Source organism: Balaenoptera borealis, assembly GCF_965194805.1.
Source record: "Balaenoptera borealis genome assembly, chromosome: 9".
Taxonomy (NCBI): Eukaryota; Metazoa; Chordata; class Mammalia; order Artiodactyla; family Balaenopteridae; genus Balaenoptera; species Balaenoptera borealis.
This window is the reverse complement of record NC_138873.1, coordinates 25,959,905-25,973,880: the sequence shown is the minus strand read 5'-3', so window position 1 is coordinate 25,973,880 and position 13,976 is coordinate 25,959,905. Positions and strand designations below refer to the sequence as shown.

At 41.2% G+C, this 13,976-nt stretch overlaps 1 long non-coding RNA gene across 1 annotated transcript in view; it reads left to right on the top strand.

Moving 5' to 3' along the window:
- LOC309635022 overlaps positions 1 to 13,712 on the top strand; it is a 29,876-nt gene extending 16,164 nt beyond the window's left edge. Inside the window, exon 3 of the long non-coding RNA XR_014248584.1 lies at positions 7,875 to 13,712. This is a non-coding gene — a long non-coding RNA (uncharacterized lncRNA). The remainder of the gene's footprint in view (positions 1 to 7,874) is intronic.
- Positions 13,713 to 13,976: the final 264 nt, after the last annotated feature.

The following is a 13,976-nucleotide window of genomic DNA, read 5'->3' as shown; positions in this document are numbered from 1 at the left end:
CCAGACAGCAGGCCGCGCCCGGCTTCCCAGCAGGCCCTGCCTCTAAGACACGTATCATTTCAAAACTCTCCGCTACCTCTCTTCCTCAGTGTACCTTTTCAGTGTGGCTGCTTCTTTTGTTTCGCTCGTTCTTTTCTTGCCCATAACGTTAGAACCATATATATATATATTTTTTTTTAATCTTTTCACTTCTTTTTTTTTTTAACAGATTGGGGTTTTTTAAATTAATTAATTAATTAATTTATGGCTGTGTTGGGTCTTCATTTCTGTGCGAGGGCTTCCTCTAGTTGCGGCGAGCGGGGGCCACTCTTCATCGCGGTGCGCGGGCCTCTCACTATCGCGGCCTCTCTTGTTGCGGAGCACAGGCTCCAGACGCGCAGGCTCAGTAGTTGTGGCTCACGGGCCTAGTTGCTCCGCGGCATGTGGGATCTTCCCAGACCAGGGGTCGAACCCATGTCCTCTGCATTGGCAGGCAGATTCTCAACCACTGCGCCACCAGGGAAGCCCGAACCATATATTTTTAAAAAAACACCCTATGGTAATGGTTTATGGTGGACCCCCTTAAAAAGTCTGAGCTGGAGAAAGAACCAGAAGCATCAGCAACGGGGTAAAGAACTGTGCTGTCAAGGGCAGCACTAGAGCAAAGTCCAACTGAGCTGGAAAATCATTTTACAAACTTGCAAGAATGGAGTCCCTCAAGCTTTGCACGCCTACGTCTTTCAAAAGGCAATTTACAAAGAAACGAGATTTGAATTTAAAAAAAAATGTTTTTAAAAGACAAGGTGTGCCCTCAAAATCAATATCCCAACATATATTCTAGATTTAATTCTGACTCTAAAATAATTCAGTCATGTGGCAGTCCCCTTGCGAGAATAGATACCATTCCAGAGCTGCACACTGAACGAGGCACTTACACAGAAGGGCCAGTGAATATCCTTGCTGACGTGCTGGGGGATGCAGGGCACCATGGGCCTTTCAGCTCCTCTCAGAGCCAGCACTCACCTGTGAGCCCTGCCTGAGCCACAGCTCCCTGGGATGACCACTCTCTGCCAGCGTTTTTAGGAACTTCAAAACTAGCTATTAGGTCCCCCGAGCTAGATCAAACCAGTTCAGAACACACGCAGATGAGCTGACTCCAGCTTAGACAGTATTGTGACATGGAGGAGGAACAACATACAGGAAACAAATGTGCCACTGTTCATCCCTGACTCTGCCCAAGTGCGGTGAGCCCAGTTTCTGTCTGGGAAAGAGCTGGATGCTACTCTTGGCCTGGTTTCCATCTGTAAGTATGGTCTGAGACCCGTAAAAATGCAAAGGAGGGAACAGCTGCCTCTTCCTCTTTCTACTCCCCCATCCACAAACCACCCATTCTGAGTGAACCGGAGTCAGAGAGCTTCTAGGGTTGCCCCTTTGCGTGATAAGAGTGTAGAAGCCGTGAGCCGTCAGCACAGGGTATCCTGGGCCAGGAGAGGTGCTCAGATTCTGGGTACCAAAGAAGCTTCACTGACAATGGAGACTAGAGCCATGTGGGCACTGAGGCTGTGACAAGCAGCCTTATCCACTGCGGAACTGTCAGCGTGGCTCTTGACCAGGGATGATTTTACCCCCAGGGGACATGTGGCAAAGTCTGGAGACATTTTTGGTTGTCACAGCTGGAAGGATGCTCCTGGAATCTAGCAGGTAGAGGCCAGGGATGCTGTTAAACATCCTACAACACACAGGACAGCCTCCCCTCAACAAAGAGTTATCTGGCACAAAATGTCAATAGAGCCAAGGCTGAGAAGCCCTGATCCAGAGAGAGTATGTCACCAATCCTACATTGAGGAAAAGCAGGGAGAGGAGATCCACAAAGTGATCCCTGGCTCTTAAGAAAGCACAGCGCTGGGGCTTCCCTGGCAGTCCAGTGGTTAAGACTCTGCCCTTCCACTGCAGGGAGCACAGGTTCGATCCCTGGTCGGGGAACTAAGATCCTGCATGCCACATGGCATGGCCAAAAAATAAAAGAGAAAGCAGAGCATTGTCCTGGGTTTCGTCTAAGGAGGTTTGTCACGAGTAACAGTGCTTCCCAACAGGAGGGAAGCAGTCATGGTGGGTCAGGTCTGTCCTGGCTGAGGCCCTTGGATTGACCTTAGCATTTGCTACTTCAATCCTTGTAAATGATTTTACAGAAAAAAAAAAAAAAAAAATATGAAAAGGAATTCTTGCAGCTCCCCTAGGGAGCAGTTCTGGAAATCCCACTTTGTGTTTCAGATTGGCCTTAGTATTTGCTACTTCAATCCTTGTAAATGATTATACAGGAAAAAAAATATGAAAAGGAATTCTTGCAGCTCCCCTAGGGAGCAGTTCTGAAAATCCTACTTTGTGTTTCAGAGTCAACAGAAAAAGATGACATCATAGGGCAGGGGGTTTTGTCTGTTTATTGACTGATATACCCCAAAACCTTAGAGCAATATTTGGCACATGGAAGGCACTCAAAATATATTTATTGAGTGAATAACACCCTCAGATCAGCCTAGGACCGTTCTCAGGCTCCCTCCTTATTGGAGAAATAACTGACATTTATTAGTTGTTTATTAGGTGCCAAGAACTGTTCTAAATGCTTATAATATCCCCATTAATTAATCCTCAACCACATTATGAAGTGGGCACTATTATTATCCCCATTTTACAGAGGAGGACAACGAGACAAAGAAAAGTTAAGTAACTTGTCCAAGGTCACCCAGCTAGTCAGTAGTAGAGCCAGGATTCAAACCCACGCTGTCCTGCCTCAGAGCCTGGTAGCTTACACATGGGTGGGGCCTTTTTCCCCAGGGAAGACCATATGCCAGGGTCCAATGCTGCTACGTCTCACTCAGCACCAGTGAGAAATACAACTAAAAACAGAAAATAAGAATAGTACCTCTTGGCCTAGAATTAAGCCCTGAAATTGTGATAAAGATGCAGGTCCAGAAAAGAGAAGAGTTGAAACATCCCCAAGTTCTGGAAGACCTAGAGGAGTCTTTGATGCTGCGAGGTGACAGACGAGTAGGTTAGGATCAGACAGCAATGCTTTGCCTGGCACCCTACCCAGCTTCCTGCACCTTCATCCTTAACTGTCAGCAGAGTCTCCTCCTGCTCAGGGCCCACCCCCGGTGTCCAGCTATGCATCTGAACCTCATCAGACAGAACTGGAGGGGCCCTGCCTCAAGCCACTCAGCCACTTAGATGTCAGCCTTAATGTCAGGTTTCTCCCGACTCTGTGCTCCAAGTAACCCCAAGCTGCCTCCCAGTTCCTCTGAGCTCATAACCTTCTTAGCTTCTGCCTGTCCCTTCTCTCCCTCCCAGGATGAGAGCTTTGATCTTGAAGCCCCTTTTGCAGTTACATCCTGTTGGCTTCTGTCAGACCATCCACCTGACCACATCTCCACAGATTGTCTTCATTCAACTACTATATCCCCACGGTCTGCTCCCCTCCCAGAGCTCTGAGCTGCCTGGGTAGACCTCCCTGACCTGCCACTTGGCGTTAGTTCCATCCTTTTCACATACCATGCTCCACGTGCCGGGACTCCCCACTGCTTGCAGCTGTGTTTGTTCCCAGCCTCTGCCCTGAGCCCCTGGGATGGGTATGCCTGGTCCCCAGACAGGTGGACCAGCCACCTCCTGAGAGCTGACCCCTCAGCTGTGATGCTGCCTAGAATGAAAGCTTGACCCCACGCTGAGATCAGCACGGCAGCACCTTTGTCCTCCACCCCGCATAGAGCTGTGTCACATCCTCTATGCGGGCTTTCCTAAATTCCCCAGGCCAAGTTGGCCATCTTCCTTGGTAAACTTGGAGTTCCCTGGATAGGTCTCTATGAAGACACCTGTCACTATAATAATATTTAATGTGTAATATATGTAACAGGGTAGAGAATATTCTCTTCCTTTGTAGCAGGCATGAGATTTCTCTTAGGGCAGGAAGCATTTTTGTTGGGAAAATTTTCTTAAGATTGCTTGGCTTTAGTGAGTTCCTGCAAGAAATATCATCTGGTGCTTAGACCTCAGAGAAAAGGTCAAGATCGCGTCAGACAAGGAGAGCTATCTACTTGATCCTCAGAGCAAGGGGAGAGAATAAAGGAAGGAGAAACATATGGGCAGGGAAAGGAAGAGTGGAGCCACCAAGATACAAAAAACCTCACACTCTAGGATGAGATCCTTTCCCCTGGAAAAGCCAACCAGCCTTACAATATATAAATTGTTGTTAGAAAGCAGAAATGAGTTGGGATTTGGCATCCAGGTTTATTTGAAAGGAATCAGAAGCAACATGTGTAGACACAGACCCAGAGACAGAAGAATTGTGGGATTGCAAACCCTTTGGAATTAATTGTGTATATAGATAAATCCTTTTATATTTTTATATGTCGAGGTAGATAGATAGATAGATAGATAGATAGATAGATAGATAGATAGATAGATAGATATAGTTATCTCTTGGGGAGGCTTAGAACTTCCCAGCCATGAATTGGAGGTCCAGCCACGCCCATCTAGATGTCAGAGATGTGTGGAGGGTAGGAGGGTGGGCAGCTGACATCTGAGTAGCGTGAGCCTCCGCTATTTAGCATAGGCCTCCTTGACAACAAAGACCACATTTTATTCATCTTTGTTCAGCCTTTGTTTGACACAGTGCCTGCCTGGCACACAGATAGTGCTCAGCAAACATATGGTGAATTGGTAAATGACTGCAGCTATCCTGAGAACAACTCTACCTTGCTAGTTTTATGCAAGATATCCTTGGTTTATGCAAGATATCCTTGTATAAACCAGTCTCCCTAAGAAATTGGAAACTATCATCTGAAAAATCTTCTTCACACCTTGTGAGAAATCATCTCAAGAGAGTTACCAAGCCAGGGAATTATGTTTTGCTGCCTTGCTTGTTTGAGCAGAGGGCACAGAGCCGTGGGCAGAGGGGCTGCCATCCTCCCGGGCCTCCAGGGAGTGTGGAGGCCAGCCTTCCTGAGTCAGCTCACGGGAAGGGCTCACGTAGAGGGCCCCAGGTGGAGGTGGGAACGCTGTCAAAACCTGGGTTGGGTAGAGAAGGGAGGAGCCATTTCAGCTTCTGTGTGCATGCTGATTTAGTTCTCACAATTATTCCCCTAGACTAGAGGCTGGGCATGAGAGCTATCTACTTCCTGAGAAATGGAGGGGGCTCCAGATGAGGCATTAAAGGTACAAGAGTTGCAGGATGACCAACCCGACACAATAACTTACACTTAAAAAAAACAAAAACCAACCAAACAAAAATAGCTTACACTTGGCCCTGCTCTGATGCATCCCTGCTTTGATGCATCCTATTCCTTTACCTGGCTTTTGAGGGCCTCCTCAGCCTGACCCCACTTAGCTAGCCAACAGATTCCCAACGTCAAAGAGACGCCTTCAGAAGTTGACCTCACTCGCCAATCGGGAGGCCATGTAGATTGGTCCCAAGTAATAAAATTTCCATGAACCATACAAGCAGGGACGCTGAAAGACAAGACCCTGATCTTATAACTGAATGAGCCACCCATTTGTTGCTGAGGTTGTTAGTCACTTACCCTGTCTTCTAACCAAAGACGAGGTAGCCTCTATTTCAAAAGCCAGTTGATCTGATCTCTCACCAGCTGATTTCTGAGTGCCGTTTCCACGAATGAGTATTTACGTACTTTCTAGGCCATGTCACCATCATGTAAGAAGCTCAAGCAATACTTACACATGTTATGTCTTAGAACACGTTATTTTCCTGGAAACAAGGACAATAAGTGCTACTTACTCCCTCTAATGAGAATGTGCCAGCCTGTCTATCACCCAGGAGGAGGAATGACAGGAGGTCTTGAGATGCCCTGAAGGGGGCTCTAGGACTCTTATCAACTGAGTTCAAAGAGAGAACAGTTGCTCATGGTGGGTTTTCCTTTAGCCAGAGGCTGATATCATGGCTATTTAGGCTGCAGTGGGGTAATATTCAAAAAATTATCACTGGAGTCATATAAGAATATTTGCACTGTCTCGCCTGAAGAGAACACCTATGTTCATAAAGCACCTGGGATCCTCACAGCTCTGTGGTGGGTCTCTCAAGATTGAATACTGCCTTGTCAACCAATCCCCCCACAGTCACCACTAAATATTAATAACTTTGCCTTTTGAGCCCTTCCTTACTCTTAGCAGAGACTGTCCTTAGGGCTTCCACGTGTTGACTGGTTTAATCCTCACAACCTTATGATGTATGCACACTTAGTACCCCCCTTTGACACACAAGGACACTGAGGCTCGCCCAGATTAAGTAATTTGCCCAGGGGTGTTGTTAATAAATTGTAGGACCTGGGTTTGAGCTCAGGAAGCCTGACTCCAAGACCTATATACCTAAGTGCTATGTTACTCCAACATCAAAAAACAAACAAACAAAAAAAAACTGAGAGAAAGGGAAGAATGATATGTGAATGGCATAGAAAACCAACATGAATTAAACTATCTGAACTGGGGGTAGAAAACAGAACAAAAAAGAAATCAGAGGAGCAAAACTATCCTTTTATCAACTCTGTAGTTCTCTCCATTTAAATCTGATGCTGACCTCACTCCCATGGGGAGATGGAGGCCACAGTTAAAATACAAGCAGAAACCAAAATAACTTGCTTTGGGGTTTCAGTGTGAGGATAGAATTTTCGATTTGATTTCATAATTTCGTAATTTGATTTCGTAATTTGATTATCCGGGCTTTTCCTTCAAATGTTGAGTTTAGACACTAACCCCCAACAAAATATGACTCCATTCAGTTGAGGTGACTGGCTGGGGCAAAGCTTGTAGCATTTTTCCATCACTGAATCGCCATCAAGAGGCATCCTGAGAAGCACCAGCTGTGCGCCAGGTTGGCATTCAGAGGTATTCCTTCTTTCTGCTGCGGGGGCCAGAGCCCTCCTGCTGCCCAAGTCACTGGGCTCAGTAGGCACCGAGGAAGAGCTCACAGAATAATAGCAACTAAATTAAAACTGCACAGATTTATAGTCAGACACTGGCCAAAACACCATTAAGCAATTCTCCATACATCAATCACACATTAGTAAGAACTGCATCATACAGATTCTATTAGTATTTTCCCTAAACTTACAGCAAAATATCTGCCCACAAATGCCCAAGGCTAATTGTTCTTCCATGTCGAAAGCCATTTCCTGTGTGCAATGTCCCTCATGTCATTTGACAGAGGTATTTTGCCAGAAGCACATTGGGCCTTCTTTCTGAGCATCATATTAGTCATTATCTTTGAAGCTGGTTTTAGAAGCTTCTCATAAATAGTGTAACTCAAACTATTTTTGCTCTAAGAAGCTCATTTGTGTCAATATTCAGGTAGAGAAGAGGGCCTCAGACGGGAAGCTGAAACTAAGAATAATGTATTCAGGAATTGAGGGGGAACGGTCAGTCTCCCTTTTAGTTTAGACCAGTAGTTAATTACCATACTTCAGAGTCGCCTGAAGAACTAAAGAAATTAAAAATAATTCCTAAGCCACACCCAGGTTTTGATTTTAGGGTCTATTTCTATAAAATAGTTTGCCAAATAAATGTTTGTTACAAGATGGAAAAAAAGTATCCCCCCCCCTTCCCCGCCCCAGGTCAGAGAGGCAGGTACCTGGGATACTTTTTTAAAGTTTTCTAGCTAATTTCCATGATCAGCATAGACTAGAGTTCTATTGTAAAAATAATATATTCCGGAAAGCCCTCTGTGCTGCAGTTATTTTCCATTAGTTCTAGACCTACTATCAAAATGTAATTTTTCCAAGGATTAATGTTTGTAAAAGATGAACAACTATCATGGAGCATGTATTAATGAGAGTTTAAGATTGCAAAATTGACTCTTTTACTTCCTACCTGTGTTTTCTCTCAAAATGAAACAGAAGAGTACCACCTAGGAGAAACTTCGCACACTGACCAGAACCTCAGAGCCATCGCCTTCCCGGTTATCCCAACAGGTAAGGGACTGATAAATTTGACACGTGCTATAAATAAGAAAGCAAGATGAAAGTAGCTTAAACTTTCTCAGAGGCATCATAATATACTGCTCCCCCATTCACTGCTTTCCCTCAGAAGCCAGAAATTTTGTGGGGAACGGCAAGGTGGAATACATCACAGACAAGCAAATGTCAAGTGCTGAATTTCCTCTTCTTTGTCTGTTCTACTATCTCCTCAGTGGTGATCCTGGTCTCACATCAGACTCAGGAGACACAGGCAGTGCTCAATACCTTCAAAAAAACACTTGACCAAAACGTGATTTCCCTTACTCCATGGAGAGATACTAAATAAAGAAATGCATTTTATTAGTTTATTTGATTATTGAATTTTAGTGATAGTATGTTTCATTAATCCAGTTTCTGATATCTGTTAAGAAATTTGGTTCAGATTACTTTAATTCAGAAAAAGAGGTTTCTAGAACAGTGTTTCTGCATCATCCCTCCAGCCGCCATCATGAAGTTAACCCTACAGTGGACATCTCTTAATTGGATCAAAAATCAAGGATTGAATTCCTAAGAGCTTGGGTAATAAGATGGCATCAGCCATATGTACTCAGGCTGGGAGCTTGAAAAGCAAAGGTATAATCCTGGAGTCTTTCCTCCTCATTCCACAAGAAAGGGCATGTTTTCAAACCAGAGGTAGGTTTGTTTTATAAACCAGGTTACGTAGGCCCATAGGCCCATCTGTGTTTATTTTCCATGTGTTATCCCCTAGTGTAGGTAAAGCCTTATTTGAATGTTCCAGCCTGTCTCAGCAATGCTTCCCAGACTTGAGGGAAGAGTCATAGGTCCACATTACCCTGATGGGTCAGAGAGGAAGGACTCCTTTAGAGGCAGGGTCTGTGGTAAGTTGAAGCTTGAGGGGGAGAGCAAATTTCAGGATACAAAACAAAAGTAGTATGGCCCAGCTCTACCTCCCCATCAGGAAATGCTTCTTTCAAGGAAACAACCTAATTAAGAGGTTTGGCATTTTTTCTCCTTATTAAGTAAAGTTGCATATCCTACAGAGATAATATCCCCATCTTACAGAAGAAATAACTGAGGCCAAGGTACATTGAGTTTCTTTACCCAAAACAACAGAGCTGCAAGTGGTGCTGTAAGAAGTGAGAATCATACCACTTAGTGTTTCACATCACCGATTTCCAAACTTTGGGGAATATAGCACACTTCTTTAAATCTTTTTAAAATTGTTGCAAAATACATAATGAAAAATTGCCATCTTAACCATTTTTAAGTATATAGTTCAATAATGTTCATATATTCACATTGTTGTGCAACAGATCTCCAAAATTTTTCACCTTGCAATACTAAAACTCTATACTCATTAAATAACTCCCCATTTTCCCATCCTCCCATCCCCTGGCAACCCCCATTCTATTTTCTGTTTCTATGAATTTGACTACATTAGATGCCTCATACAAGTGGAATTGTACAGTATTTGTCTTTATTTAAATGGCTTATTTCACTTAGCGTGATATCTTTAAGGTTCTTCCCTGTCGTAGTGTGTGACAGGATTTCCTTCCTTTTTAAGGCTGAATAATATTCTACTGGGTGTATATATTATGTTTTGTTTATCTAGTCATCTGTCGATGGACACTAGAATTGCTTCCAGCTCTTGGCTATTGTGAATAATGTTGCAATTAATGTGGAAATGCAAATATCTCTCCAAAATCCTGCTTTTAATTCTTTTGGGTATATACCCATAAGTGGAATCGCTAAACCGTATTGTAATTCTATTTTGAACTTTCAGAAGAACTGTTCACCTTAATGGCTGCACTATTTTAAATTCACACCAACAGTGCAAAAGAGTCCCAATTTCTCTACATCCTTGTCAACACTTGCCATGTTCTATTTTTTTGATAGTTGCCATCCTAATGGGTGTGAGATGACATTTCTTTTTTTTTTTTAACATCTTTATTCAAGTATAATTGCTTTACATTGTTGTGTTAGTTGCTGCTGTATAACAAAGTGAATCAGCTATACATATACATATATCCCCATATCTCCTCCCTCTTGCATCTCCTTCCCACCCTCCCTATCCCACCCCTCTAGGCGGTCACAAAGCACCAAGCTGATCTCCCTGTGCTATGTGGCTGCTTCCCACTAGCTATCTATTTTACATTTGGTAGTATATATATGTCCATGCCACTCTCTCACTTCGTTTCAGCTTACCCTTCCCCCTCCCCAAGTCCTCAAGTCCATTCTCTATGTCTGCGTCTTTATTCCTGTCCTGCCCCTAGGTTCTTCAGAACCTTTTTCTTTTTTTTTTTTTAGATTGCATATATATGTGTTAGCATATGGTATTTGTTTTTCTCTTTCTGACTTACTTCACTCTGTATGACAGTCTCTAGGTCCATCCACCTCACTACAAATAACTCAATTTCATTTCTTTTTATGGCTGAGTAATATTCCATTGTATATATGTGCCACATCTTTATCCATTGAGATGACATTTCATTGTGGTTTGACTTGCATTTCCTTAATGATAAGTGATGTTGAGCATCTTTTAACAAGCTTGTTGGTCATTTACCTATCATCTTAGGTGAAATGTCCATCAAGTCCTTTGTCAATTTTTTAACTGATTTATTTGAGTTTTTTGTTGATTTGTAGCTGTTTATATATTCTGGATATTAACCCCTTATCAGATATATGGTTTGCAAATATTTTCTACCATTCTGTGGGTTGCCTTTTCACTCTTTTGATTGTGACCTTTGATGCACAGAAGTTTTGAAGTTTGATGTAGTCCCATTTATCTATTTTTGTTTTTCTTGCCTTTGCTTTTGGTGTCATATCCAGAAATCATTGCCAAATCCAATGTCATGAAGCTTTTCCCCTATGTTTTCTTCTAGGAGCTGTGTGGTTTTAGGTCTTACATTTAGGTTTTTAATCTAGTTTGTATTAATTTTTGCATATGGTATAAGCTAAGGGGTCAGTTTCATTCTTCTGCCTGTGAATATCCAGTTTTCTCAGTACCATTTGTTGGAGTGGTCTTGGCACCCTTGTTGAAAGTGCTCACTGCCTCAGCAAGTCTCCCTTCAAAACTTAGGATTAAAGCTCACACATGTTTTAGCAGATGAGATCTTTCTCTGATGTAAAGTGCGTTGTTATTCCTTTACCTTTTTGGTATGTCCAATGTCATTAATTATAGCAAAAAAAAAAAAAAAAACACACACACACACACAGCAACTTACGCATTAATCAAAATTTGGTTGCAAGCCAATGACAGAATTGTGGTCCATCAATGCGCCTCAGCATACCAGTTGAGTACCACAATGCTATAGTGTAGTCTCTCAGGGAAGGTATTTCTTGGAACCCTAAGCATATTTTGTCCATCCTTACTAAGCTGAATAATTACATGAATTTACTCAGAAAGATTAAATTTTCTGACTACTGTGGAAAACATAAACATATTATGTATTTATTTTTGTCTTTTTAAAATTAAAATATAGTTGACATACAATATTAAGTTAGTTTCAGATGTACCACGAAGTGATTTGACATTTGCATGCATTATGAAATGATCACTATGATGTCTAGCAATCATCTGTCTACATGCAAAGTTATTACAATATTATTGACCATATTCCCTATGCTGTATATTACATGCCTGTGACTTCTTTATTTTATAAATGGAAGTTTGTAGATTTTAATCACCTTCACCTATTTCAACCCCTCCTATTCCCCTCCTTTCAACCATCCATTTATTCTCTGTATCTATGAGTATGGTTTTGTTTCATTTATTTGTTTTGTGTTTTAGATTCCACATATAGTGAGATCATACAGTATTTGTCTTTCTCTGTCTGACTTATTTCACTTAGTATAATACTCTCTAGATCCATCCATGTTGTTATAATTGGTGAGATTTCTTTTTTATGGTTGAGTAGTATTCCACTGTGTGTATATACCACACCTTCTGTATCCATTTGACATTTATATTGCTTCCATATCTTGGCTATTGTAAATAATGCTGCCGTGAACATTGGTGTGCATATGTCTTTGAATTAGTATTATTTCCTTCAGGTAAATACCCAGAAGTGAAATTACTGGATCATATGGCACTTCTATTTTTAATTTTTTTGAGGAAGCTCCTTACTCTTTTCCATAGTGGTTGTACCAATTTACAATCCCACCAACAGTGCACAAGGGTCCCCTTTTCTCCACATCCTCACCAACACTTGTTATTTGTTATCTTTTCAATGAAAACCACTCTGGCAGATGTGAGGTGGTATCTCATTGTGGTTTTGATTTCCTTGATTATTAGTAATGTTGAGCATCTTTTCATGTACCTCTTGGCCATCTGTATGTCTTCTCTGGAAAAATATCTATTCAGGTCTTTTACTCATTTTTTTAATTGGGTTGTTTGTTTTTATTAATATTGAATTGTATGAGCTGTTTATATATTTTGGATATTAAACTCTTAATGGACATATCATTTGCAGATATTTTCTCCCATTCAGTAGGCTGCCTTTTCATTTTGTTGACAGTTTTTTTCATTATGCAAAAGCTTTTTAGTTTGATGTAGTCCCATTTGCTTATTTTATATTTTGTTTCCCTTGCCTGAGGAGACAGATCAAAAACATATTGCTAGGACTGATGTCAAAGAGTGTACTGCCTATGTTTTCTTCTAAGAGTTTTATGGTTTCAGGTCTTACGTTTAAGTCCTTAATCCATTTTGAGTTTATTTGTTTATACAGTGTGAGAAAGTAGTCCAGTTTGATCCTTTTGCATGTAGCTTTCCATTTTTCCCAGCACCACTTATTGAAGAGGCTGTCTTTTCCTTGTTGTATATCCTTGCCTCCTATGTCATAGGTTAATTGACCTTATGATCATGGGCTTATTTCTGGGCTCTCTATTGTCTTCCATTAACTTCGTGTTGTATGTCTTTAGTTGTAGGAAATCTTTTCTGCTGGTCTTCATGTCGTTCTCGTAGATAGAGAGATACTTGCTCTGTAAGTAGTTGTAATTTTGGTGTATCCATGGGAGGAGGTAAGTTCAAGGTTTTCCTTCTCCACCATCTTGGCCACCTCCAAGGTATTACCATTTTATAGCAAAGTACATAAATAGGAGCAATGACTGCCATTTGATTCATGAATGAGTAAGAAGTATGTTGCCTAAAATCATTTATTTTATTTGTTTGCTGACGTCTCCACCCATCAGAATGTCAGTTTCATGAGGGTAGGAAATTTGCCTGTCTTTTTCACCTCTGCATCTCCAGTACCTGTTACAAAGTAAGTATGCAATAAATATGTGCTGGGAGAATAAATGGCAAAATGGGAAAATACAGAAAACTTGTAAAACATGGAAGATCATTAAAAATCATGTTTAACCTCATTATCTACAGGTAGCCACTCTTTATATATTTTCAGATGTGTTCTTTTAACCTCTCTCCTTTCTCTCTCTGTCTCTCTCTCACTCTCGCTCTATCTCTCTAGCTGTGTGTGCATGTGTATGATAAAATATATGTAATGTACATTCTATTTTATAGCCTGCTTTTATCTCCTGGCAATAGCTATTGAACATCTACCTATATCAATAATAATTATCATAAAGTTTAAATATGCTTTTTTAAAAAATAAAAGAGTAAAAAGTAAATAATGAAAGTCATACCCCACTCAATCTGGTTCCCAGAAGTAACTACTGTTAAGATTGATATATATTATTCCATGGCTTTTCCTTTGTCTATATAAACATACACACACACACACATACACACATACACACACACACATACATATACACACACACATATATAAGATATATATAACATATATATATATATGTATGTGTTACTATATATGTGTATATATACATATACATGGGGAAATAAGATCACAGAAATTAAGCTTGCCTTTTAAAATTTCAGAATATATTGATATTTTCCCATCAGAACATGATGAAATTTTTAAGAGCTTTTTAGTCTTTAAAATGCCTACAGGGTAGGGAGAGAAGTAAGCCAACAAAAAGCAAGCTGATTCCTGCTTAAGAGAA